At 38.8% G+C, this 26013-nt stretch overlaps 1 protein-coding gene across 7 annotated transcripts in view; it reads left to right on the top strand.

The window, feature by feature from the left end:
* Positions 1–1469: 1469 nt before the first annotated feature.
* Positions 1470–26013, top strand: part of WDR33 (WD repeat domain 33) — a 101160-nt gene continuing 76616 nt past the window's right edge. For 6 of the 7 annotated variants that reach the window (XM_089916925.1, XM_089916924.1, XM_089916923.1 and 3 more), the window contains exon 1: positions 1470–1645. The gene's annotated coding sequence lies outside the window, so the exon portion shown is untranslated. The remainder of the gene's footprint in view (positions 1646–26013) is intronic. The other variant, XM_022590552.2, reaches the window with a different exon arrangement.

The raw sequence follows: 26013 nt of genomic DNA, 5'->3' as shown, positions 1-26013 counted from the left end.
TATTTCCTTAGGTTATTTCTCATTACATACACATATTTATAGTTCTTCATATTCATGTTCCACTAAAATCAGATAATAAGCATTTCTGATATCATAAAAACGTTGTATAGATACTCTGTAATGTACAGATACTCTGCCATTATTTAGCCATTCCCTGCTATTGGACATTTAAGTTGCTCCCTTTTTTTTTTCTATCATCAATAATACTTAAATGAAGTTTTGTATATATATATTTTTCACACTTCTGTGACCATCCTTAGAATAGATTCTTAGAAGAGGAATTAGAGGCAAAAGTAATAAATATTTTTAAGATTCTTGATTCATACTGCCAAATTACTTTCCTAAAGTTAGAAGACAGCTTTTTTGTTTTGAAGTTGTATTCTGAACTTCATATAAGTGGAATCATCCGTGTCCTCTTTTGTGCCTGATTTAACAGTATCTGTGATATTCATCCAGTTTGTTGCATTTATCAGTAACTACAGGCGTACCTTGTTTTATTGCGCTTCACAGATATTGCATTTTTTTCCCTACAAATTGAAGGTTCGTGGCAAGCCTGCATTGTCAGATGATGGTTAGCATATTTTAGCAATAAAGCATTTTGAAATTAAGGTATGTATTTCTTTTAGACTTAGTGCTATTTCACACTTAATAGACTAAGTACAGTGCAAACATAAACTTATATGCACTGAGAAATGAAAAAAAAAATCGTGACTCACTTTACTGCAATATTGGCTTTATTACGGTGGTATGGAACTGAACACGCAGTACCTCCGAGGTATGCCTGAATTTCCTGTCGCTACATAGTAGCCCACTGCATGACCACGCCACAATTTATTTACCAGTACAACTGCTGATGGACATTGGGGTTCCCAGTGTTTGGTTATTACAAAAAAAGCTGCTATGAACATTCCCGTGCAAGCCTCTGGTGGACGCATGCACTCAGTCCTCTTGGAGGGGAACTGCTGAGTCTCAAGGGAGGGCTTAGTTTCAGTGCTGGAAACAGTTTACCAAAGTGGTCGTACCCTAGGGCTCAGTTTTTATAACTTGGTCTCCACTCAGTGAGGAAAGGCGATAACTCAGAGGCACCGGGAACGCGCGAACTCTGTGTGCTTGACTCAGCTCGGCGCTTTCCTTCAAATTCTTAAGATATACCCCCAATTCCACGGAAGAATAAACAGACTTAGCAACTGCAGCACCGCCCCCGAACAAATTTCTCATTCACTTTTCGACAACAGGGTACTTCTGAGAGCATCAAGGTTAGCTCACAATGTGAAAAAAGTACAGCAGCACCACCCTCTCCCGGTCCCTCCTCCGGCTGCGGCTCCGTCCTCGTCTCAGCTGGAACAAAGGAGTCGCTCAGCTAAGCCGCGTGGGGTTCCGGTCAGGCCCCGCCTCTCACCTATGCACAGGCGCAGATTGAGCCCTAGGGGGCCCGGCGGCCCCGGCGCGCGTGACGTAGTAGCGTACGCCGGTGCGTGATGACGCAGGGCGTGCGCTCGGTGGCTCATAGGGGAAGATGGCGGCTGCTCTTTTGGAGGAGTGGGATTGAGAGGGGAGGGAGGAGGCCAGACAGGAGAGACACTCGTGACTGTGAAGACGAACATTTCGCTCGCTAGTCATTGGGAGCTCTGCTCAGCGCCACAGGGTGAGTGCGGCGGCGGCACGGGACCGCTCGCCTGCAGCAGGCGGCGGCACTCTCCGCCATTTTCATGCTCGGCCGTTGCGTGCTTTGGGGGCCTGGGGGGTGCCTGGGGATGGGTTGGAAGAGCTGGGAGGATCGATCTCCCGAGGGCTCTTTGAGGCGGGTTCGGGCCTTAGGGGACGGGGCTGGAGGCTTGAGGCAGACCGGGAAAGGCAGGCATGGTAGGACCAAGGCCCTGACTGGGGACCGGTGGCGACGAGAAGACGTAGGTAGGGTAGGCCACGGAGAAAACTGGGAAGTTTGGAGGAGGGAAGCGCGTTAAAACTGGAATTTGGGGCGGGAGTGGAAGGGGTTGGGCCGAGAGTGGAATGGAGTGTAGTTTTGAGTGGTTGGGTGAAGGGGTCACGGGAAGTTAGTTAATGGGAAACCTGTAAAACGGCGGAAGGTTTAGCCTCGTTATTATCGTGGCTGGAAGTTGGTATTTTAACAGGGATAAGTCCACAGCTTGACAGGCAGAAATCCCCTGCTCCTTTGGAATAGCTACATTAGTATTTTGTTTGGTTTAGATCGTGGTCCCTGCAAGTGTCCCTTAAGAACTCCCTGCACGTTTCCTATTTTAAGACTTCTGGCAACTAGATATTTAGGTTCTTAGAAGGCATTCTCTTTTTTTTACGGAAAGGAAGAAACTGGTTACTTGGTTGTAAACCCTAGTGGTTGGTGGTCCTTCCGGAGAAAGGAGAAGGAGGCGGGTCGATAGGGAATTCCATAATTGGACCTGTTTAAATCAAGTCAGAAAAGCACGGATTATTTGTAGAAAGCCTGTCAAGAATGTTTTGAAGTAATTTCCACGCAGATGACATGCAGTTGACTGTTCGGGAAATTTCGAAGACGAGTATGAACAAAAAGCCTGTGTTAAAAGGAATACCTCTTGGGAGCACTGAGTTGACTTTCAAGTACACTCTGGAGATTCAGTGCACGCAGCATTTTTTGCCTGTGAACGTGATGCAGTGGTAGAGCTGTTTAATTTAAACAAAACTTTTAGAGACTGTTAGTTAAAAGGAAACATGTTCATTCTTCCCCTGATGGCATTTTTCTGTTCCTAATCTTAATTGCTTTTGACACCTATCTTTTTGTTTTTTACTCCTATCTTTTATAACCATAAGATACCTTTGCACTTTTTAATTGGTCTCCTTGCCTAGAAGGCGGCAAAATATCGGTTTCAGTTTGTGTTGAGAAGTCTAGTTCCGTATTTGGCCTTTTTTCTTGAAGTTTAGGGAAAATTTTTCTTTGTGTATATGGGGGAAGAATTTTCATAGAAAGTTGGCCTTACATCACAGTACTTTAGGAAAAAATAAATCCTTATCCCTGAAGTTGATGGCTTAACCTGCATTCTTAGGTTGGTGAAAAATACTAAGACGACAGATTTTGCCATCACAGTTTTACCCCAACCTAAGGCTTTAATTATACTTTTAGTAACCACTTAAGGTGCTTATTCAAAGCTCTCTTTGCTAAGTAATAAGTCCGTATATTTTTCACACTACTTTGGGAAAAACGTGCTATTTGATTATTGCTGAAGTTCGAACTGTTTCATATTTCAGAGTAAGAAAGAAGAAGGTAAGGTAAAATAAAGCTTTGTAACTGTAACAAATATATTGACAAAGCTATCACTGAAAGCTTTTCACTTAAGAATCTATTTATGTAATCCTTTTGAGGTTGCTCAGCCAAAAAAAAAAAGAAAAAAGGACTTTTAGATAAATTAGTATTCATTAGCTAGAGCCTGCACATTAGAAATCTTCATTATCAAAGTATGTTTAATTAAATGTCATAAACTTACCAGTTGTTTAAGCATTCCAGATTTGTTGTTTAAGACTCCAGATTGTCATAGTTTTCTGCCAAACATTATTCCAGGATTTTGTGTTGAAACTGTTGCTTGTAATTCCAGGATTTTATTTGCGTTGAAACTTTTGCTTGTGCTGAAACTTTTTCTTTTGGAATAGTGGAAGTATTTCTGAGACTCTTAAGTATGTATAGTATTGGAAAATCTTTACATTACTCTCATCCTTTCTGGCCCTAGAACATTTTAGTATTTTCTGGTAGTGACTGACTTTATAACGTTTGTATTGCACCTTATGTTCATAACTTGAGTGGTTGTAAATTCCCAGAGCTGGGTAGTATTGTAAAGGCCGTGGGTTTTAGCACTAGACAGACCTAGGTTTGAATGCCAGGCTCACCACTAACTAGCTTTTCTACATTTGGTCATTTACACTCTCTGAACTTGAGTTTTCTTATATATAAAAATGTTAATTATAGTACTTATTTCAAAGGTAAAAGAAAGTGTCTAGTACATAGTAAGCATTCAGTAATTTTTGGCATTTTTCTTTCTGTGACTTTAATTGATGAGGTCACTTTTTTTTTAATTGAGGTATTACTTTCAGGTGTACAACATAATGATTCGCTATTAGTGTATATTGCAAAATGATCATCACAATAAGTCCATCACCATACATAGTTACAATTTTGTTTTCTTGCCATGAGAACTTTTAAGATCTACTCAGAAACTTTTAAATATGAAGTACAGTGTTATTAACTGTAGTCACGATGTCATGTGTTACATCCTTATAACTTATTTATTTTAGAATTGGAAGTTTGCACCTTTTGGCCCCCCTTCATCCATCTTGCCCATTCCTACCTTCCCCATTTTCACTGTTTAAAAACGAACTCAAATATCTTTGTTGAAAACTTACTGATAATCTCATTCCTCTGGTAAACTGATTACTCCTTTCCCTGTGTTATTAAAGAATTTTGTGTATATCTCTCTTAATGTATTTTGATTGAAGCAGTATCTTTTCCATTACTTTGTCAGCTCTTTGAAGGCAGATGTTTCAGAGCCTTATATTTTTTGTGTATTCATAAAGCCTAAGCATTATAAAAATGGATGAATGATTGATTTTTCTACAAAAATTCTCTTCATGACTCTGTTGGGATCCATATTTCACACAGACCTCGTTTATTATTCTGCTCCTTGGCCCTTACTGGTGACCTCTTTCACACTTTGCATATCTTGTCCATTCCTCAACATCCAACTAAATCTCTTCCCATTAATGAGGTCTTCAGTGAGTATTTATTTATTTACAGCTGTCTCTCCGGTTAATCTAAGGTCTGTGTGACTGCCTTCATACTACCGGGCACTATGCCTTAACGGTTTTGAACAGATTGTTGGATGGGTTGACAAATGCCCAACTGTGCTTGAAGGCTGACTTTGTTATAGGCACTTGCTCTATTTACTGTCCCACTTAGTAAGATACTTCTAAGGAGCAATTTCCCTTTATTTGTATGTGGGATAATCTGGTAACTTTTTTCCTATCTTTTTATGTTAGGAGAAACTGCAAACATCCAGAAAAGTTGAAAGAGTAACACAGTGAACACCTGTTGCCTTTCATTTAGATTTATCTGTTACTAACATTTAACCATTTTGCTTTAGTTCTCAGTATACCTCTCCCCACAGCAACCAGTTGAAATTAAACATAGATATCATGCTGTTTGTCCCCTGAATACCTCAGGATGGATCTCTTTAAAGTAATGCCATTTTTCTACACTTCATGTATTTTTATTGCAAACTAGCCTCCCGCTAAGACTGTATAAAAACAGTAACCATTATTATGCTTAAGACAGTTAGCATTAAGTCTCTGGCATGGACTTTTTAAAGAATGTTCCACATTTGGGATTTTCTGATTAAATGATTAAAATGGCATTTAACTTATTTCTCTATTTTAAAAATTTCCTGTAAATTGGACGTTAGATCTAGAGAGGTTTGATTAAATTTGGGTCAGATATTTTTGGCAAAAATACTTCATAGATGATGATATGTAATTTACGTTGTGTTACATCAGGAAGGACAGAATGTCTGGTTCTCCTGTTTCTAGTGATCAATAAGGTGGTGAGGATTACCAGATGTTAGTTTGCCCCATTGTTTACTATGCTAAGTTTACTTGGTTAGTGTGGTGTCCATCAGGTTTCTTCGTTGAAAAGGTACATTTTCCCCGTCATTTGGTGGTTGATTGTTGGCCTAGTCATTTATTTAATTGGGGGTTATGAAAATTAAATGAGTGAACTTTCTACAAAAATTCTCCTCATGGCTCTGTTATTTCTTTACATTTATTAGCTGTTTTCTGTATAAAAAAAAAAAAAGAGCTTCCCCCTTTCATGTTTTAAACTTACAAAAAAATTTTTATTATTTATTTGGTTGCACTGGGTCTTGGTTGCGGCAGGAGGGCTTCTTAGTTGCCACTCACCAACTCCTTAATTGCAGCACGTAGGCTCCTTAGTAGCCGCACGCGAACTCTTAGTTGTGGCATGCATGTGGGATCTAGTTCCCTGACCAGGGATTGAACCTGGGCCCCCTGCATTGGGAGCGCGGAGTCTTATCCACTGCACCACCAGGGAAGTCGCTCTGCTTAAACTTTTAAATTTTGAAATAAATACGAACTTACAGAAGAGTTGGAATACTAGTACAAAGAACTCTCATACTTTTTCATCCCTGTTCACCAGTTGTTAACTTTTTGTCACATTTGCTTTATCCCTCCTTCCCTCCATCCCTTCTTTTTACCCATCCCATGTTTTTGGTTGTTTTTTGGCTGTGCTGAGCAGCTTGCGGGATCTTAGTTCCCCAACCAGGGATTGAACCCAGGCCATGGCAGTGAAAGCACCTAGTCCTAACCACTGGGCTCCCTGGGAATTCCCGCCAGCCCATGTATTTTTTCTGAACCATCTGGAGTCCTTCACACACACCATGCATCTTTCCCCTAAGCACACCATTCTCTTAAATACCCACAATATTAACAAATTCTACGCATTTAACATTTATACAGTATTTGATATTCAAATTTCATATTCCAGTTTCTCTAGTTGTCTCAATAATGTCCCTTATAGAGTTTTTTCCCCCCTGTCATTTAGGATCCAACCTAAAATTGAACATTGTATTTGATTGTCATATTTCTTTAGTTTTTAATCAAGACCAGTTCTGTGGTCTTTTTTTCTTTAATGATTGTTTTTGTGTGTGTGTGTGGTACGTGGGCCTCTCACTGTTGTGGCCTCTCCTATTGCGGAGCACAGGCTCCGGACGCACAGGCTCAGCGGCCATGGCTCACGGGCCTAGCCGCTCCGCAGCATGTGGGATCTTCCCGGACCGGGGCACGAACCCGTGTCTCCTGCATCGGCAGGCGGACTCTCAACCGCTGCGCCACCAGGGAAGCCGTAATGACTTTTTTTTAGAGTATAGTCTATTAGTTTTGTTTTCGTTTTTGGAGAATTACTAATCCTGTTTTTTGGTATGTTAGTTGTAGTTGTTACTGTTTTTTTAAAAAATTTATTTTATTTATTTAATTTTGGCTGTGTTGGGTCCTCGTTGCTGCACGTGGGCTTTCTCTAGTTGCAGCGAGCCGGGGCTACTCTTCGTTGCAGTGCACGGGCTTCTCATTGAGGAGGCTTCTCTTGTTGCGGAGCACGGGTTCTAGGTGCGCAGGCTTCAGTAGTTGTGGCTCTTGGGCTCAGTTGCTCCGCGGCATTTGGAATCTTCCCGGACCAGGGCTGGAACCCGTGTCCCCTGCATTGGCAGGCGGATTCTTAACCACTTCGCCACTGGGGGAGCCCCTGTTATTGTTTTTGATGCTTAAGTTGTTCCAGATTTGGCCAGTGTGAGTCCCTCTTTGAGCTGGTTTTTGTGTCACTTTTTTTTTTTTTTGGCTGTGGCATGCGGCTTCCAGGGATCTTAGTTCCCCTACCACGGAACAAACCCATGGCCCCTGCAGTAGAAGTGCAGAGTCCTAAACATTGGACCGCCAGGGAATTCCCTCTTGTGTCCTTTTTGACTGAGCCTGATTAATCTCTGAGGGCTTTCTTGGTTTTTGCAAAACAGAATAACCCAGGTTTTTCTTGTATTTTCCTTTCTTCTTGTTTTTTATATTTTTCTATTTCTCCAGAAAGCCCCGCTTTCTTTTGAGGGAAAATGATATTTATAAATTAAAATTTGAGTGCTAGGTAGTATATGCGCTGTTACTAGAGTGTCTTTGCTTCTAGGCTCCTTTCAGTGGACAGAGCTAGGAAACATGTTTTCAAAAATCATCAGTTTATATTATAACGTTATTATTGGGATTTGCTACAAAGAAAGTAGATTCAGTTTACATCCTGCTGAGTGCAGTTAATTTCTTTTCAGTCCTTTTTTTCCTTAGAATGTACTCTACTAAAAATGAACAGAGAACTGTGTTCAAAAGTTACAGTACTTCATTGTGGTTTCAATTTGCATTTCTCTGATGATTAATGATGTTGAGCATCTTTTTCATATGCTTGTTGGCCATTTGTATATCATCTTTGGAGAAATGTCTCTTCAAGCCCTTTGCCCAAATTTTAAGTGAGTTACTTGATTTTTTTTGTTGCTGAGTTGTAGGAGTTCTTTATATATTCTGATAAAATCTGATAAATCTGATAAATCCTTATCAGATTTGCAAATATTTTCTCCCATTCTGTAGGTTGCCTTTTCACTCCGTTGATTGTATCCTTTACTGCACAAAAGTTTTTGAGATTGATATAGTCCCATTTATGTGTGTGGGACCCTTGTTTTTTCCTAACAATATATTCAAGAAATCATTCCAGGGACTTCCCTGGTGGTGCAGTGGTTAAGAATCCGCCTGCCAATGTGGGGGACACGGGTTCAATCCCTGGTCCGGGAAGATCCCACATGCCGCGGAGCGGCTGGGCCCGTGAGCCATGGCCGCTGAGCCTGCGTGTCCGGAGCCTGTGCTCCGCAACGGGAGAGGCCACAACAGTGAGAGGCCTGCGTACCGCCAAAAAAAAAAAAAAAATTATATATATAGTATGGGTATTCCATGATTAACTAGTCTTCTACTCAATAGACATGGGTGGTTTCCAGTCTTTTGTTATTAAAAACAGTGCTCCATTGAATAACCTTATGCATATGTGTTTGTGCATGTGTGAGCACATGTGTAGGGATAAATTCATGGAAGTGGGATTGCTTGGTCAAAGTAGGTGCAGTATCAGTGTGTGAATATGGTGGTTTCTTTCGCACCAAACCACCACTTGTATTATCATAGTTTTTTTTTTTTTTATAAATTTATTTATTTTTGGGTGCATTGGGTCTTCACTGCTGATCGCGGGCCCTCTCCAGCTGCGGTGAGCAGGGGCAACTCCTTGCCACCGCACGTGGGCCTCTCATTGCGGTGGCCTCTCCTGTTGCGGAGCGTGAGCTCTAGGCACGTGAACTTCAGCAGCCGTGGCACGCAGGTTCAGTAGTTGTGGCATGCGGGCTCAGCAGCCGTGGCTCGCTGGCTCTAGAGCGCAGGCTCAGCAGCTGCAGCACATGGGCCTAGCTGCTCCGCGGCATGTGGGATTCTCCCGCACCAGGGCTCGAACCTGCATCCCCTGCATTGGCAGGAGGATTCCTGACCACTGTGCCACCAGGGAAGCCTTATCATAGTTTTTGCCTTCTTGAGTTTTGTTGCTTCTCAGTAAACGATGAGTCATTCTGTAGCATGCGTAGCAACGAGAGTTTAAAATCACTAATTTGTCCCTTTTTGATAATTTTCATGTGATATATATTCCTGGGATGATTCACCATTACCTATAATAGTGGTTTATGTCCTTTTTGGACCCCATAGGAATCTTATGAAAGTTTTATACTTCTTCCCATTATAAAAAATGTGAGTATCCAAAAAAAAAAAAAATGTGAGTATCCATGTTAGAATTCTGCATGGAACTGTGAGGTGGAGAGGTAATTTAAATCCTTTTGCCCATTTATGTATCCATAGACCCCAGTTAAGGCCTCCTGCTTTATTCGATACATATGAACTCTTGTGTCTAGATTGGCATAACACATTTCAGAATCTAGCCCCACTGTATGAACTCAGGTTTTCAGCTTCTTCCTCTGCTGCTCCCTCTCCCCACTACCCTGTCCTTGAACCATTTTTAAAAAACTTGAGTACACCTAATAGAACTAATGGAATGTTGTGGGGTTGGCCAAAAAAGTTCCTTCAGGTTTTCCCATAAGATGTTATGGAAAAACCTGAACGAACCTTTTTGGCCAACCCAATATGTCAATTATATCTCAAAACAAAAACCCAAAAAGTAGTTCTCTTTTACTTCTACTTACTGTTTCCTCTGCCTGGAATTGCTCCTCTTCCCCTTCGCCACTTGGTGTATACTTTCTTTTATTACCCTTATAAGTTAGTTAATCTGAAACTTTTGTTTCACATCAGTGCTCCCCCACTCAGTTCTTGTTTCTTCCCATGGCATTCTCTCTCATAGCAAAATATGTAAAGTACGTGGATAGGAAGATTCAGTATGGTCAAGATGTCAGTTCTTCCCAGCTTGATCTATAGATTCAACATGCTCCCAATCAAAATCCCAGCAAGTTATTTTGTGGATGTTGATAAACAAACAAAGTTCCTTTTAGTCAGATAAGTTTCATCAATGCCTGTTAAATGAATGGTTACTAGAGAACAGAATATTCACACAATTCTAAAGTATTACCCTACGGTATTAAACATTTTAGATATACACAAAGTTGAAGAAAGAAGTTAATACCATTTATTTGCCTCCTAAATTCAACATTTGTTATAGTTTTGCTGTATTTTCTTGATAGGGCTGATATATCAAAATACCACAGACTGAGTGGCTAAACAATAGACATTTATTGTCTTACAGTTCCAGATAGAGGTTAGATGTCTGAGATCAAGGTGTCAGCAGGGCCATGGTCCCTCTGAAGGTGCTAGGGACAGATCTGTTCCAGACCTTTCCTACCTAGATTTTGGTAGTTCCTTGGCCTGTGCCAGCATAACTCCAATCTTTACATTTGTCCAAATTTCCCCTTTTTATAAAGACACCAATCATATTGAATTACTGGCCCACCCTACTCCAGTATGACTTCATCTTAACTAATGATATCTGCAACGACCCTGTTTCCCAGTAAGGTACGGGGTGGTGGTGGTGTTGAAGACTTTACCATGTGAATTTTGAGGGGATGTAATTCAACCAGTAACAATCTGTCTCTATATACATACAGACATACATACATACTTTTTAACCATTTGAGAGTAATTGCATACATGACAAATGACGCTTTAGCATGCAGTATCAACATGCAGTAACACATCTAAGAAAATTCGCCATAATTTCCTAATATTATGTAATATATGGTCCACATTCAAACAGTCTTTTTTTTTTTCCAAACAGTCTTTAATAGCTGGGTTTTTTTCCCCAAACCAGACAATCATTTGGTTGTCTCCTTGGACATGTTTAACTGGAGCAGTCCTTTTGCTCTTTTATTTTTTATATATATACTTTTTTAAAATTTTAAGACTTACAGTGTCGCAGTTGCAGAACAAGCCTCTGTGCTCTGCCAACCTGATTAAGACTAGTTGAAACCACCATTTGCTTTCTCTGTCCAAGAGTCTTAATACAGAAGGCATGTCTCTTGACGGACAGTTAAGAGGGCTGTTATATTTTCTCTGTTATAGTTGTTCTGGAGAATGGACTTTATCTCTGTACGTCTTAAGGGTTGCCCTCTTACCTCTAAATGTTTATTTTGTATATGCTACACATTCTGTATTTTAAATTAGATCATTGCAAACAGACCCTTTTAATTTGGTGAAAATTCTCTTAGCTCGTTACCTGTAATACAGAAACACAAAAATTGTTTGTTCTGTGAGCAAATACTGTGTTTGCTGTACTTCTCCACTGTATAGTTAATATTTTTTCTTTTGTAAGTATCTTGGAAACTGTGTAAATATACTGTTTGTTCTCAAAGTTTTAGCATCCATTGGTAGACTCTGTAATAGCAACTATTAATGGGTGTTCCAATGATAATTTTCTGTTAGCATATATTTTAACATATATTTACCATTTTCATGTGTGCTAGGCTGTATGCAAGGCACTGAGAATATAGAGATTAGAAACATTCAGTCTTTGCCTACAAGGAATTTATAGTTTAGACAGAAAGGCAGATACGTGGTTTTTACCAGTATGATACATGCTTTTCCATGATTATGCATAATATACTTTAGAAGTGCAGACTACTGAATAAATTGAGTGTAATAAATAAGCATAAATTTATAAAAGTAATTAAGAACACTGGTATTGGGCTTCCCTGGTGGCGCAGTGGTTGAGAGTCAGCCTGCCGATGCAGGGGACACGGGTTCATGCCCCGGTCCGGGAAGATCCCACGTGCCGCGGAGCGGCTGGGCCCGTGAGCCATGGCCGCTGAGCCTGCGTGCTCGGAGCCTGTACTCCGCAACGGGAGAGGCCGCAACAGTGAGAGGCCCGCGGACTGAAAAAAAAAAAAAAAAAAAAGAACACTGGTATTAGGAATATGCCAACAAAGGTTGTGAGAATGTTTGGCAAACTTAGAGATTTCAGAATAGCATTTAAAACAAAAAACAGAAAAACACTACTCCTAGCTCCTTATACAGACCTTCTTGTCTGTTGTGGACAACTTGGAAAAACCCATGGTGTAAAGAAGACAACAAGGGCCTTCCCTGGTGGTACAGTGGTTAAGAATTCGCCTGCTAGTGCAGGGGACACGGGTTCGATCCCTGGTCCGGGAATATCCCACATGCCGCAGAGCAACTGAGCCTTGTGCTCTAGAGCCTGTGAGCCACAAGTACTGAGCCCTTGTGCCACAACTACTGAAGCCCGTGTGCCTAGAGCCAGTGCTCCGCAACAAGAGAAGCCACTGCAATGAGAAGCCCACGCACCACAACGGAGCATAGCCCTTGCTCACTGCAACTAGAGAAAGCCCATGCGCAGCAACTAAGACCCAACGCAGCCAAAAATATATAAATTAAAAAAATAAAGTCAACAAAATATTACCATAAGTCCATACTCTTATTACCTTCGTTATGTGTTTCTTCCCATTTTCTGGCTTTTGAGCAAAAGTGTATAGTTCTTTTAAAATAATTGTAATTGTTTCATAATCTGATTTTTCCACATAGTATTAGATCATGTGCAATTCGTTAAAAATATTTCATTTTTAATTATATAAAATTTCGTGATATAGATACACAGAAGTAATTCAGTCATTCCTCTCTGGTTGCCTGTTATGCTTGTGAACTGAACTGAAAGACTTTGTTGCAAGACAGGATTTTTTAGTTGCCCACGTAGTTCTCTATTAAATCATAGAATGGTTCTCTGAAATTTATAAACATATAAAGGTATTTCTGGAAATCACAGCTAGTTGTAACATGGTTTAAAAATTGCAGAAGTTTCCTTGAATATCACATATAAGATTATAAGTCATAATCACTCTGTGCTTTACACATTTTAAGTATTGAGTGGTATTAATGGTTCTTAATCCTGTTCCTTCATTTTAGAGATCTAGGAAACAAAGACCCAGAGGTGTCAAAAATTTCTCCAGGATAGGAGAGCCTTAAATAGAGTCCTAGCTTCCATAGTTTGTTGTTCTTTGCACTCTAATGATTCAGTATCCCCTTCCCCCAAGGCTTCGGGGTTCTGTGGAGGAGTTGTGAATAGTATTAGAGTGGTGCAACTTTGCAGTCTGTCTTGAACTTACTTTTAAGATGTAGCTTGAAGAAGGAGTTCTTCAGTTGAAGGAGATTTAAAAGGAGAGAATGAGAGGGAATTCCCTGGCTGTACAGTGGTTAGGAGTCTGTGCTTTCACTGCCGAGGGCCCGGGTTCAGTTCCTGGTTGGGAAACTAAGATCCTGCGTGGCACATAGTAAGTGCTGCCAACTCCAGTTGATTCTTGTTATTCATGGTAGTTATGTTCTATGAAGTTGCCACAAACACTGAACTAGCAAATACTGAACTGTTGCTCCTAGGAAATTTAGATTCCTGTGAGCCTCTGTGACAGTATTTGAGTCAGTCAGCCAAAACATAACCTTATTTTATGTGTTTCTTTTTTTAAGGATAGTTACTTTTTTTTTTTTAAGATTAATTTATTTTTGGCTGTGTTGGGTCTTCGTTGCTGCACGTAGGCTTTCTCGAGTTGTGGCGAGTGGGAGCTACTCTTCCTTGTGGTGCACAGGCTTCTCATTGCGGTGGCTGCTCTTGTTGCAGAGCACGGGCTCTAGGTGCGTGGGCTTCAGTAGTTGTGGCTCATGGGCTTAAGTAGTTGTGGCACGTGGGCTCAGTAGTTGTGGCTCACTGGCTCTAGAGCGCAGGTTCAGTAGTTGTGGTGCACGGGCCTAGTTGCTCCGCAGCATGTGGGATCTTCCCGGAGCAGGGCTCGAACCCATGCCCCTGCATAGGCAGGCGGATTCTTAACCGCTGAGCCACCAGGGAAGCCCTGTGTTTCTGTTTAAAGATGCCTTAGTTAATGTATATTGCTGATCCATTAACATTGTTCTCATGGTGAACAGCATTAGTTGTTTACAGCTTTAGTATCTAACTGTATTTAATCCATAAGGCACATCACAGCTTTCTTGCACTCAGGAACACTAGACAGCACTTGAGCACAACACTTGGGGAAGGGGAGGGTATACCTCAGCTGGGAACTTGAGTTCTGGGTGATTCAACTCTGCATATGATGTACAAATGACTGCCAAAGAGTACAAATGTTGATTTTGGGGCTACAGAAAAAGTTAACTATTAGGCAAATTTGCAAATACCGAATCTTTGAATAATGAGGATCCACTCTAGTTTGAGCACAGGGAAACAATAAAAATTCCAGAAGTATAAAAAGTATGCCTTTTAAGTTCAGAATCCAAACAACTAAAATGCGTACTGAAAGTTTTTTCCCTGAACCTAATCATGTAGGAGACAAACGACAAAGACCTAAATGTAGATTTATTCCCAAAAATGGTATTCGAAAGACATGACAGTGTAAAACTGGGAGTTTTATTTCACTGCTTTTAAAAACTGGGAGTTTTACATTGGTTTTAAAACTGGGAGTTTTACACTGGTGGGAGTAAAATTGGTTAATAAAATTGAAAACTGGAAAAGTATTCAACTTATTAATCAGGAAAACTAAAAAAAGAACCAAGAAAAAGTGATTTTTCTTTTTTAAACCTAAAGTATCAAAAAAAGTGACTTCAGTAGTTACTCTTGCTTATGATGGAAATGGTTCTACAGAAAAAGCTTTATGTACGAAGATGATCAGTGTGATTTGAATTTTAGTAGGATGTATTTTATTTTATTTTTTAATTTTATTGAAGTATAGTTGATTTACAGTGTTGTGTTAATTTCTTCTGTACAGCAAAGTGACTCAGTTATACATGGATATGTGTATATATATTCTCTTCCGTTATGGTTTATTACAGGATATTGAATATAGTTCCCAGTGTTATACAATAGGGCATTGTTGTTTATCCATCCTACACATCCTACACATCCTAGTTTGCCTCTGCTGATCCCAAACTCCCAATCTTTCCCTCCCCCACCCCCCTCCCCCCTGGCAACCACAAGTCTGTTGTCTGTGTCTTTGAGTCTGTTTCTGTTTCGTAGATATGTTCATTTGAATCGCATTTTAGTAGGATATATCTTAAAAACAATTCAAATGTCCAACAGTGGGACATTTAAGTAAATCATGTTTATATTATATATATATATATATAATATTTTTTTCTACCCAGAATATTACATAAGTTTGTTTCAGATGTAACAGCAGTGTTAAAATCAACAAGTTTTAATATTAACTGAACTGAGTAAACTTAGCTGTTTAAGTATTTTTAAAGTTATTCTCTCCAAAAAACTAAGGGAGCTTTTCTTTTCCATCCCCACATACCACGGTTTCCCAATAGTTCTGTTTTTGGAAGACTTTCAGTTGATGAATAAACTGCTTTGCAGATTTTTCAGAACTTCTTTGCCCAAATGAAAACCAGTCTGGACAAATTATATATTGCATAGATTTCTCTGCAGTTTTTTCTTTCTTTAGAACCTTATTGCAATTACCATACAGTATAATTTTTACCTATTTGCCCCACATGAAAAACTACCTGTCCTGAAAAATATGATGGATATATCCTGTGATCTTCCAGTTAATAGAATTTTTACCTCAATGATAATCTTTATCATATTTCAAAATAACCAACTCCACCTTGGACATTATTTCCATCTTTACTGACTCATAGGCACATGAACTAGTGCCCAGCTTCTACCTCTTCTACATCCTCTTCTCCATAAGTGGATGGAATTATTTAATATAAGTCTGATGTAGGACAATGAACGCTTTACAAACACATACAATTTAAGTTAAAGTCATTGACTAGGGAGCCTACATGCTCAATTCAAAATTTATATCTTTTCCTCCATAAATAACATGTACTTAATTGTCATGAGGCAGCTTTTTGGTTTTCAGAAAAACCACGTTTAGGGCTTCCCTGGTGGCGCAGTGGTTGAGAGTCCGCCTGCCGATGCAGGGGACACGGGTTCGTGCTCCGGTCCGGGAAGATCCCACATGCCGCAGAGTGGCTGGGTCCGTGAGCCATGGCCGCTGAGCCTGCGCGTCCGGAGCCTGTGCTCCGCAATGGGAGAGGCCACGACAGTGAGAGGCCCGTGTACCGCAAAAAAAAAAAAAAAAAAAAAAAAAAGCAAAAAAAAAAACACGTTTAGGTATGTATTCATAGGACTGATTAGACAGTCCAGGTGAAATGGTTATAGGAATAGAGGCAGCCGTCACCTCACGAAACTCATTTACATATCAAAATCTATTTTGATATGTAAGGCTGAATTCTTCAAACTAATTATGCCTTCTGTAACTCAAGCACTGTACTCTTGGCAAGAGCAATGCTGGAACTTAGCATTAAGGTAAAGGTGCTTAATGCTAAACTTTTCTTCTAAGCTTAGATTTGGACTGCTTAAGGAACTGGTACCCAAGAAACCAGCTTGGTCTTTCTACATTTTTACTATCTTAAGTAAATCATGTTATATTTAATGGAACATTTAGGAAATTGTTAAAAACACTTGCAAATAGTTTTGTAACATGCAAAATTCTTAAGCTGTAATTATTAAGGGGGGAAAAAAGAGTAAAAATTTAGGTATAATCCATGATTTCACATACAGTTAACAAGTAACAATGGTGCCATATAGTCGTCCCTCACTATCTATGGGGGATTGGTTCCGGGATCCCTGGAGGAGGTGGGGGTCCCTAATATAAAAAGGCATAGTATTTGCATATAACCTACACATATCCTCTCCTATATTTTAAATCATCTCTAGACTACTTATAACTAATACAATGTAAATGCTATGTGAATAGTTGTAAATGCAAGAAAAATGCTATGCAAATAGTTATTGGTTTGTGGCAAATTCAGGTTTTTTGAAACTTTCTGGAATTAAAAAAGGTTTATTCCCATCCACAGTTGGTTGAATCTGCAGATGTAGAACCTGTGGATATGGAGGGCTGACTATATTTACTTGCTCCCACTCCTCTTTACTTTCTCCTCTTTTCCCAGATATCTATCATTACCATGTATTGTTTTCACAGTGGACCAAGGCTTAAAACATGCAAATTATGGATAGGTAATACAGATTTGTCACAGTATATATAATATCATTAGTGTCTGTATTAATGTGACACTGAGGTGGAACAGGATCTTCAAGTGCCTTCTGATAGTCATTAGGGAGAGATTAAACTGTGTACAGCATGGTTTTCACTTATTCATTCAGTTTATTTTTTTTCTGAACTCTGAAAAAGTTGAGGTATCACTGACGTATAGCATTTTATTAGTTTCAGGTGTACAACATAATGATTTGATTTATGTATACATTGCAGAATTATCACCAGATAAGTCTAGTTAATGTCTGTCACCTTACATAGTTACACATTATTGTTCTTATGATGAGAACTTTTAAGATCTACTCTCTCAGCAACTTTCAAGTATGCAATATAGTAGTATTAACTGTAGTCACCATGTTAGTCATTACATTCCCATGACATTTATAACTGGAAGTTTGTACCTTTTGATCCGTTTCACTCATTTCACTTACTGTACACTCCCCTCCTCTGGCAACCACCAATCTGTTTTCTGCATGAGTTCTGTTTTTTGTTTGTATTTTAGATTCCACATGTAAGTGAGATCATACATATTTGTCTTTGACTTATTTCACTTAGCATGATGCCCTCAAGGTTCATCCATGTTGTCACACATGGCAAGATTTCATTCTTTTTGATGGCTGAGAATAATTTTGTGATACATATATATGTGTCTGTAATGTATACGCACATATATATATATAGACACATTGTTTCCGTATCTTGGCTGTTATAAATAATGTTGCAGTGAACATGGGGTGCATATATCTTTTTGAGTTAGTATTTGTGTTTTCTTTGGATAAATACCTAGAAATTGAATTGCTGGATCGTATGGTAGTTCTGTTTTTAATTTTGGTGGAAACCTCCACACTGTTTTATAACTTACTCCCCTTGTACTGATAGCCATCAATCTCCAGAGGCTTTTAAATTATTAGTAGCTTGCAGTTTGGGAATAGGAAGTATTGCTTAAGCACATGTGAAAGGACAGCTGTTGTTTTGAAAGTTGTATTTCCTGTTTTAAGTTAATTTTAGTTAAAAGTGTTTAAGATAGACTCTAGATATTAGATTTGTGTCTTATTCATTTGTTTAAAATAATGTTATGATGAAGCTGATTGTCAGTTCTCCAGAAATATACGGGACTGAATGCTCCTTGGAGGGACTGATCCACATATATGACATGTATGTTGCCTTTCAGTCTTTTTTTTTTTTTTTTTTTTTTTTTTTTTTGCGGTACGCGGGCCTCTCACTGCTATGGCCTCTCCCGTTGCGGAGTACAGGCTCCGGACGCGCAGGCTCGGCGGCCATCGCTCACGGGCCTAGCCGCTCCGCGGCACGTGGGATCTTCCCGGACCGGAGCACGAACCCGTGTCCCCTGCATTGGCAGGCGGACTCTCAACCACTGCACCACCAGGGAAGCCCTGCCTTTCAGTCTTAACAGACCTTCCAGCTGAGAACTATCTCAGGTTTTTGATTGAAAACTTAATCCAACGTAGAATAAGCAACTGAATTTATGTTTCTGTCACTTATAAATTGATACTATCCAGTCATTAAAGGAGATCCAGTCAGACCCCTTTTGCTGTAGAAAAATTATACACATACCATTTATGGAATAGAAAAATATTTTCTTAAAAACAAAACTGAATTCTGGCTTCTGTTTCCCAAGTTGAGTGAGGGGGTGAAATTTTACAGTGTTTTAAATTGAGTTTCTAATGTACGAAATCATTATATACTAACTGTGAAACAAATTTCATTTACTTTTGGGGTAATACATATAGATAGTCTAAAATTCAAAATGTGTTAACTAAATTTCTTTTTTTTTTAAACTGATTTACAGTATTGTGTTAGTTTCAGGTGTACAGCATAATGATTCAATTTTTTTCACAGATAATATTCCATTGTAGGTTATTATAAGATATTGAGTATAATTCCCTATGCTATACAGTAATCCTTATTGCTTACCTATTTTATTTACAGTAGTTTGTATGTGTTAATCCCATACTCCTAATTTGTCCCTTCCCCTCTCCCTTTGGTAACCATAAATTTGGTAATCATAAATTTGTTTTCTGTATCTGAATCTATTTCTGTTTAGTATATAGATTCATTTGTATTACTTTTTAGATTCCACATGTAAGTGTATCATACAGAATTTGTCTTTCTCTGACTTATTTTACTAAGCGTAGTATTCTCTAGGTTCATCCATCTTACTACAAGTGGTAATATTTCATTCCTTTTTTTATGATTGAGCACTCTATCACATCTTAAACCAGTTGTCTGTTGATGGGCACTTGGGTTGCACCCACATTTTGGCTATTGTAAATAGTGCTGCTGTGAACATTGGGGGGCATGTATCTTTTCAACAATTAGAATTTTCATTTTTTCCAGATGTATACCCAAGAGTGGAATTGCTGGATCATATGGTAGCTCTGTTTTTAAAGGAACCTCCATACTGTTTTCTATAGTGACTGCACCAATTTACATTCCCACCAACAGTGTAGGAGGGATCCCTTTTCTCCACATCCTCTCTAGGATTTTTTTACTTGTAGACTTTTTGATGATGGCCATTCTGATCGGTGTGAGGTGATAGCTCATTGTGGGTTTTTTTTAAAAAATAAATTTATTTATTTAATTTATTTTTGGCTGCATTGGGACTTCATTGTGTGCACAGGCTTTCTCTAGTTGTGGCGAGCGGGTGCTATGCTTTGTTACGATGTGCGGGCTTCTCATTGCGGTGGCTTCTCTTGTTGCGGAGCACAGGCTCTAGGCATGTGGGCTTCAGTGGTTGTGGCTCGTGGGCTCAGCAGTTGTGGCTTGTGGGCTCTAGAGCACACAGGCTTAGTTCTGCAGCATGTGGGATCTTCCTGGAACAGGGCTCAAACTTGTGTTCCCTGCACTGGTAGGCAGATTCTTAACCACTGTGCCACCAGGGAAGCCCCTCATTGTGGTTTTGATTTGCATTTCTTAATAATTAGCAATGTTGAGCATCTATTCATGTGACTGTTGGCCATCTATGTCTTCTTTGGAGAAATGTCTATTTAGATCTTCTGCCCATTTTTTTTTTTGACGAGGTTGTTTGTTTTCGATATTGAGTTGTATGACCTGTTTGTATATTTTGGAAATTAATCCCTTGTTGGTTGCATGGGTTGTAAATATTTTCTCCCATTCCTAGGTTGTCTTTTTGCTTTGTTGATGGTTTCCTTTGCTGAGCAAAAGTTTGTAAGTTTGATTAGGTCCCATTTGTTTATTTTTGCTTTTATTTCTTTTGCTGTGGGAGACTGATCGAAGAAAATATTGCTATGATTTGTGTCAAAGAATGTTTTGCCTATGTTTTTTTCTAGGAGTTTAGTCTTCCTGCTAAATTCAGGAGCAAGACAAGGATGCCCACTCTTATCACTTCTATTTAACATAGTGTTGGAAGTCCTAGCCACAGCAATCAGACAAGAAAAGAAATAAAAGCTATCCAAATTGGAAGGGAAGAAGTAAAACTGTCAATATTTGCAGATGACATGATACTCTATATAGAGAATTCTAAGGTCTCCACACAAAAACTATTAGAACTAATAAATGATTTCAACAAGGTAATGGGATGTAAGACTAATATGCATAAGTCTGTGGCGTTTCTGTACACTAATAATGAAATGTCAGAAAGATAAAAACCAATCCTGTTTAAAATTGTGTCAAAAAACTTAAACACCTAGGAATAGATTTAACGAAGGAGGTGAAAGACCTATATGCCAAAAACTATAAAACACTGTTGAAGGAAATTGAAGATGATTCAAAGAAATGGAAAGATGTTCTTTGCTCTTGGATTGGAAGAATTAATATTGTTAAAATGGCCACAGTAGGGCTTCCCTGGTGGCACAGTGGTTGAGAGTCCACCTGCCAATGCAGGGGACACGGGTTCGTGCCCTGGTCCAGGAAGATCCCACATGCCGCGGAGCGGCTGGACCCGTGAGCCATGGCCGCTGAGCCTGCGCGTCCAGAGCCTGTGCTCCGCAACGGGAGAGGCCACAACAGTGAGAGGCCCGCGTACCGCAAAAAAAAAAATAAATGGCCGTACTACCCAAAGCAATCTACAGATTTAGTGTAATCCCTATCAGAATATCAGTGACATTTTCCACAGGACTAGAACAGATAATCCTAGATGGGATTATTATATGGGACCACAAAAGACCCAGAATTGCTAAAGTCATCCTGAGAAAAAAGAACAAAGCTAGAGGTGTAACTTTTCCAGACTTAAGACTATGTTACAAAGCTACCATAATCAAAACAGCATGGTATTGGCACAAAAACACATACATAGATCAATGGAACAGAATAGAGCCGAGAAATAAACACATGCACCTGTGGTCAATTAATCTATGACAAAGGAGGCTAGACTATACAATGGAGAAAAGACAGTCTCTTCAAGTGGTGTTGAGAAAGCTGGACAACTATGTGTAAAACAATAAAATTAGAACATTCCATCACATCATATACACAAATAAACTCAAAATGGCTTAAAGATCTAAATATAAGACATGACCCTATAAAACTGGAAGAGAACATAAACTAAATTTCTTGTCCTGAGTCATCTAATTCCCTTCCTGAGGTCATCACTGGTAATATTTCTGGCGTATCTGTCTGTAAGTGATATAATCCTATAAAAACATGAGTGTGCTTATAGCTTACAAATGGCCTGCTTTATTTATTTTTTTGTTTGTTTTATCACAACCAAGATAGCCAACCAAGGTAGTTTCTTCTTTTTTAGATCCTGTAGAATTTTATATTTCTTTCTAAGGTTTACATTCATCAAATGAAAGCATAGCTTGATCATTTTCATCAGTGAATTTGGAAAATTTAGGAATGGATCAAGTTTTAAATATTAGTTGTATCTATTGTGAATACTATGTGAATATCTTAAATTCCTAATAAATATTGCAGTTTGTAAAAATTTTTTCTGTGGTAGTTATTTGAACTTAACTTTGTAAGGCAGTGGTGAATTCTCAAGTTGAGGCCAGAACTATTTTTATAATAATGCTAAGATATTATTAGGCTTTTTTACTGTGTTGACATTTGCACTTATGGTATAAAAGCAATAATGGATAAAAATGCTGGCTGCTTAACATGATTCAAGGCAGTGGTACCAACTGTGTTAGTAGTCACTGTATGTTTACTGTCACCTCACACTGGTAGTTAAAATGAAAAAAGCATTTTACTTAAGAATGTCATTGACAAGCAGTAAAAATAATTTATTTATTTAAATGTTAAACCTTGAATGTGTGTTTTAAAATACAGTGTAGTGTACTGTGGACAGAATTGTGTCCCTGTGAGAATTGTATGTTGGAACACTAACTCCCAGTGATGGGATTTGGAGATGGGGCCTTTGGGAGATAATTAGGTTTAGATGAAATCATGAAGGTAGGGCCTTCATGATGGGATTAGTGTCTTTATAAGAAGAGACACCAGAGAACTTGCTGTTTCTTTCTCTCTGCCCTATCCAATGCAGGGGACATGGGTTCAACCCCTGGTTGGGGAACTAAGATCCCACATGCCTTGGGGGCAATTAAGCCTGCGCACCACAATGAAGAGCCCTCACCGCAATGAAAGATCCCACGTGCCTCAACAAAGATCCCGCATGCCACAACTAAGACCCGACACAGCCAAAAAAAAAAAAAAAGAGCAAGAGAGACAGGACTACTCAGGTTATCTATTTCTTCTTGAGTGACTTTTAGTAGTTTGTGTTGTTGCAGGAATTGTTCATTTTCACTCAAGTTATTAAATTTTAGGGCATAGAATTTTCATGTTATTCCCTTATTATCATTTTAATGTCTGTAAGCTCTGTAGTGATAGCCCTTCTTTCATTCCTGATGGTTCATTTGGGCACCTCCTTCTGTATACTCTCCCCACCTCTCTCTGAACAGTCTGTCATTCTTTTAAGTAAAAAATGGGTTCCATTAAAAAAAGTGAGTATTATCATTACATAATTGTCCCTCAAGAGAAATGACATACTTTTGTAAGTGAGAAAAAGCACTTTATCTACACTTCCCATTTCATCACACAGTACGTATTTGTCTCCTCAGGCTGCCATAACAAATTACCACAGACTGAAACAGTGATTAAACAACAGAAATTTGTTTTCTCACAGTTCTAGAAGCTGAAAATCTGAAATCACGGTACCAGCATAGTCAAGTTCTGGTGAGAGCTCTCTTCCTGGCTTGGATTCTTTACCACTGGACCACTAGGGAAGTCCCTCTCTCTCTTTTTTTTATTTGGCTCCGTGGCATGTGGGATCCTAGTTCTCCAACCAGGGATTGAACCTGTGCCCCCTGCGTTGGAAGCACAGAGTCTTAACCACTGGACCGCCAGGGAAGTCCCAGTCCTATATCTTTTAAGGAAACTGATTTCATAGTTAAAATCCTTTCAAAAAAAGAAACTTGATGTTCAGATGGTTTCACAGGTGACGTTTACCAAACACGTAAGGAGGAAATAATACATGGGAGTTCCCTGGCGGTCCGGTGGTTAAGACTCCGTGCTTCCACTGCAGGGGGCATGGGTTTGATCCCTGGTCAGGGAACTAAGATCCCACATGCTGCACAGCCAAAAAAAAAAAAAAGAGGAAATAATGCAAGTTCTATAGAGTCTCTTCCAGGAGATATTAGAAGAAACACTTCTCAACTCACTATATGAGGCTTGATACAAAACCAGATAAAGATATACAAGAAAATAAAACTATACCAATACTCCTCACGAACATGGATGGAAGAGTTACAAAATATTAGTGACTGTATCAAATACAGCTAATTATAAAATGGATATAATATGTCACAATAAATGTGGTTTATTTTGGAAATGAAAGACTGTTCAACATTTGAAAATCAGTTGGGGTAATTTACTATATTAATATACTAGTCTTTGTAGATAGAGAATAAGCGTTTGATACTATTCTTCATACTTTCATGCTAAAAATTCTTACTAACTAAGAATGGAGGGGATTTTCTTTCACTCATGAAGGGCATCTATAAAAGTCTATAGCTAATGTCATATTTAATAGTGAATACTTAATAGTGAAAGACAATGCTTTTCCCCCTAAAATTAAGAACAGTGCAATAAGGCAAGAAAGAGAAATACAAAGGGCTTTTAGAACAGAAAGGAAGAAATAAAATTGCCCCTATTTGCAGATGACATGATTGTGCAGAAAACCCCAAGAAATCTACAGGAAAGCTTCTAGAACTAATAAGTGAGTTTAGCAAGATTTCAGGTTATATAGACAGTGTATACAATTATTGTATTTCAGTATGGAAATACAATTAATTGGAATTGCAGAAATGAAAATATGTAAAAAATGGTACCATTTAAAAAGCACCAAAAAATAGATATAAGTCTAGCAAAATATGTACAGGATCTGTGAGCCGAAAACTACAAAACTGATTAAAGAAATTAAGGAAGGCCCAAGAAATTGTAGAGAATTTACCTTTTTGTGGTTTTGAAGACTAAACATTAGGGTGTAATTTCTCCTCAAATTGATTCACCAGATCAGAATCCCAGAAGCATTTTTTGTAGGTAGTCAATGATAAGCTGCTTTAAAAAAATCATAGGATGGCAAAGGAGCACAGATTGTTAAAACACCTGATAAAGAACAACATAGTTGGAGAATCTGATATGAGATCTGGCTGATTTCAAGATATTCTTTACAGTTACGGTGATCAAGATATTGAGGTAGACCCCCCACAAAATGTGAAAAACAATTCAGTAGAAAAAAGATGAGTCTTTTTTATAATTGTTTACAGTACAATTGGAAAATGTAAAACAATAAAATTGACAGAGGAGAAGACAGAAGAAAGTCTTTGTAGCCTTGGCTTAGATAGAGACTTCTTAGATGTAATCGAAAATACGAAATCAGTTGATAAGTTTGATTGCATTAAGATGAAAAACTTCTACTCTGAAAGAAATGGTGAAGAGAATGAAAAGAAGTGACAGACTGAGAGAAAATATTCTCAAATCACATATCTGATAAAGATTTTGTGTGTAGATTATGGAAAGAACTCTCAGAACTCAACAGTAAGAAAATAACCAGAGGGAATTCCCTGGCAGTCCAGTGATTAGGCCTTCACCCTCTCAATGCCAAGGGCTTCGGTTCAATCCCTGGTCAGGGAACTAAGATCCCGCAAGCGGTGTGGCGTGGCCCAAAAAACGAAAATCCAATTTAAAAATAGGCAAAAGATTTGAAAAGAAGCTTTGCTGGTAAAGATACATGTGTGACAAATATCTGAAAAGGCTTCTACATCATTAGTCACTAGGGAAATGCAAACTAAACCTCAACAAGATACTACTTCTCTACTATTAGAATGACTAAAAAGCAAAACAAACAACCATGTCCTCCCCCTAGTAGACTATACCAAGTATAAGTGAGGATGTAGAGCAGCTGGAACTTTTATGCATTGCTGTTGGGAATGCAAAATGGTACAGCCACTTTGGGAAACAGTTTGGCTGCTTTCCATAAAGTTAAACATAAACTTAACATGACCCAGCAGTTTCAATCCTAGATATTTACCCATGAAAAATGAAAACTTAGGTCACACAAAAAGTACGTGTGAATGTTTATAGCAATTCTGCTCAAATTGCCAAGCACTGCAAAAAATCCAAATGCTCCTGAATTGGTAAATGGATAAGCAGTTGTGGTATGTCCATAGAATTCAACAGTAAAAAAAGGAATTTGCAATAGCGTTGGCGAATCTCAAAAGTATTATGCTGAATAAAAAATGCCAGACTTAAAAGTCTATATACAATGTATGATTCTATTTATATGACATTCTGTAAAAGACAGAAACTACAATGATGAGGGGACTTCCCTGGTGGTCCAGTGGTTATGACTCCATGCTTCCACTGCAGGGGT

The sequence above is a fragment of the Delphinapterus leucas genome, chromosome 8 (genome assembly GCF_059928025.1).
Source record: "Delphinapterus leucas isolate spDelLeu-1000000601 "Yukka" chromosome 8, BTC_Dleu_Yukka2, whole genome shotgun sequence".
In the NCBI taxonomy this organism is placed as follows: Eukaryota; Metazoa; Chordata; class Mammalia; order Artiodactyla; family Monodontidae; genus Delphinapterus; species Delphinapterus leucas.
The sequence above is the reverse complement of the archived record's forward strand: the minus strand, read 5'-3'. Positions and strand labels throughout refer to the sequence as shown.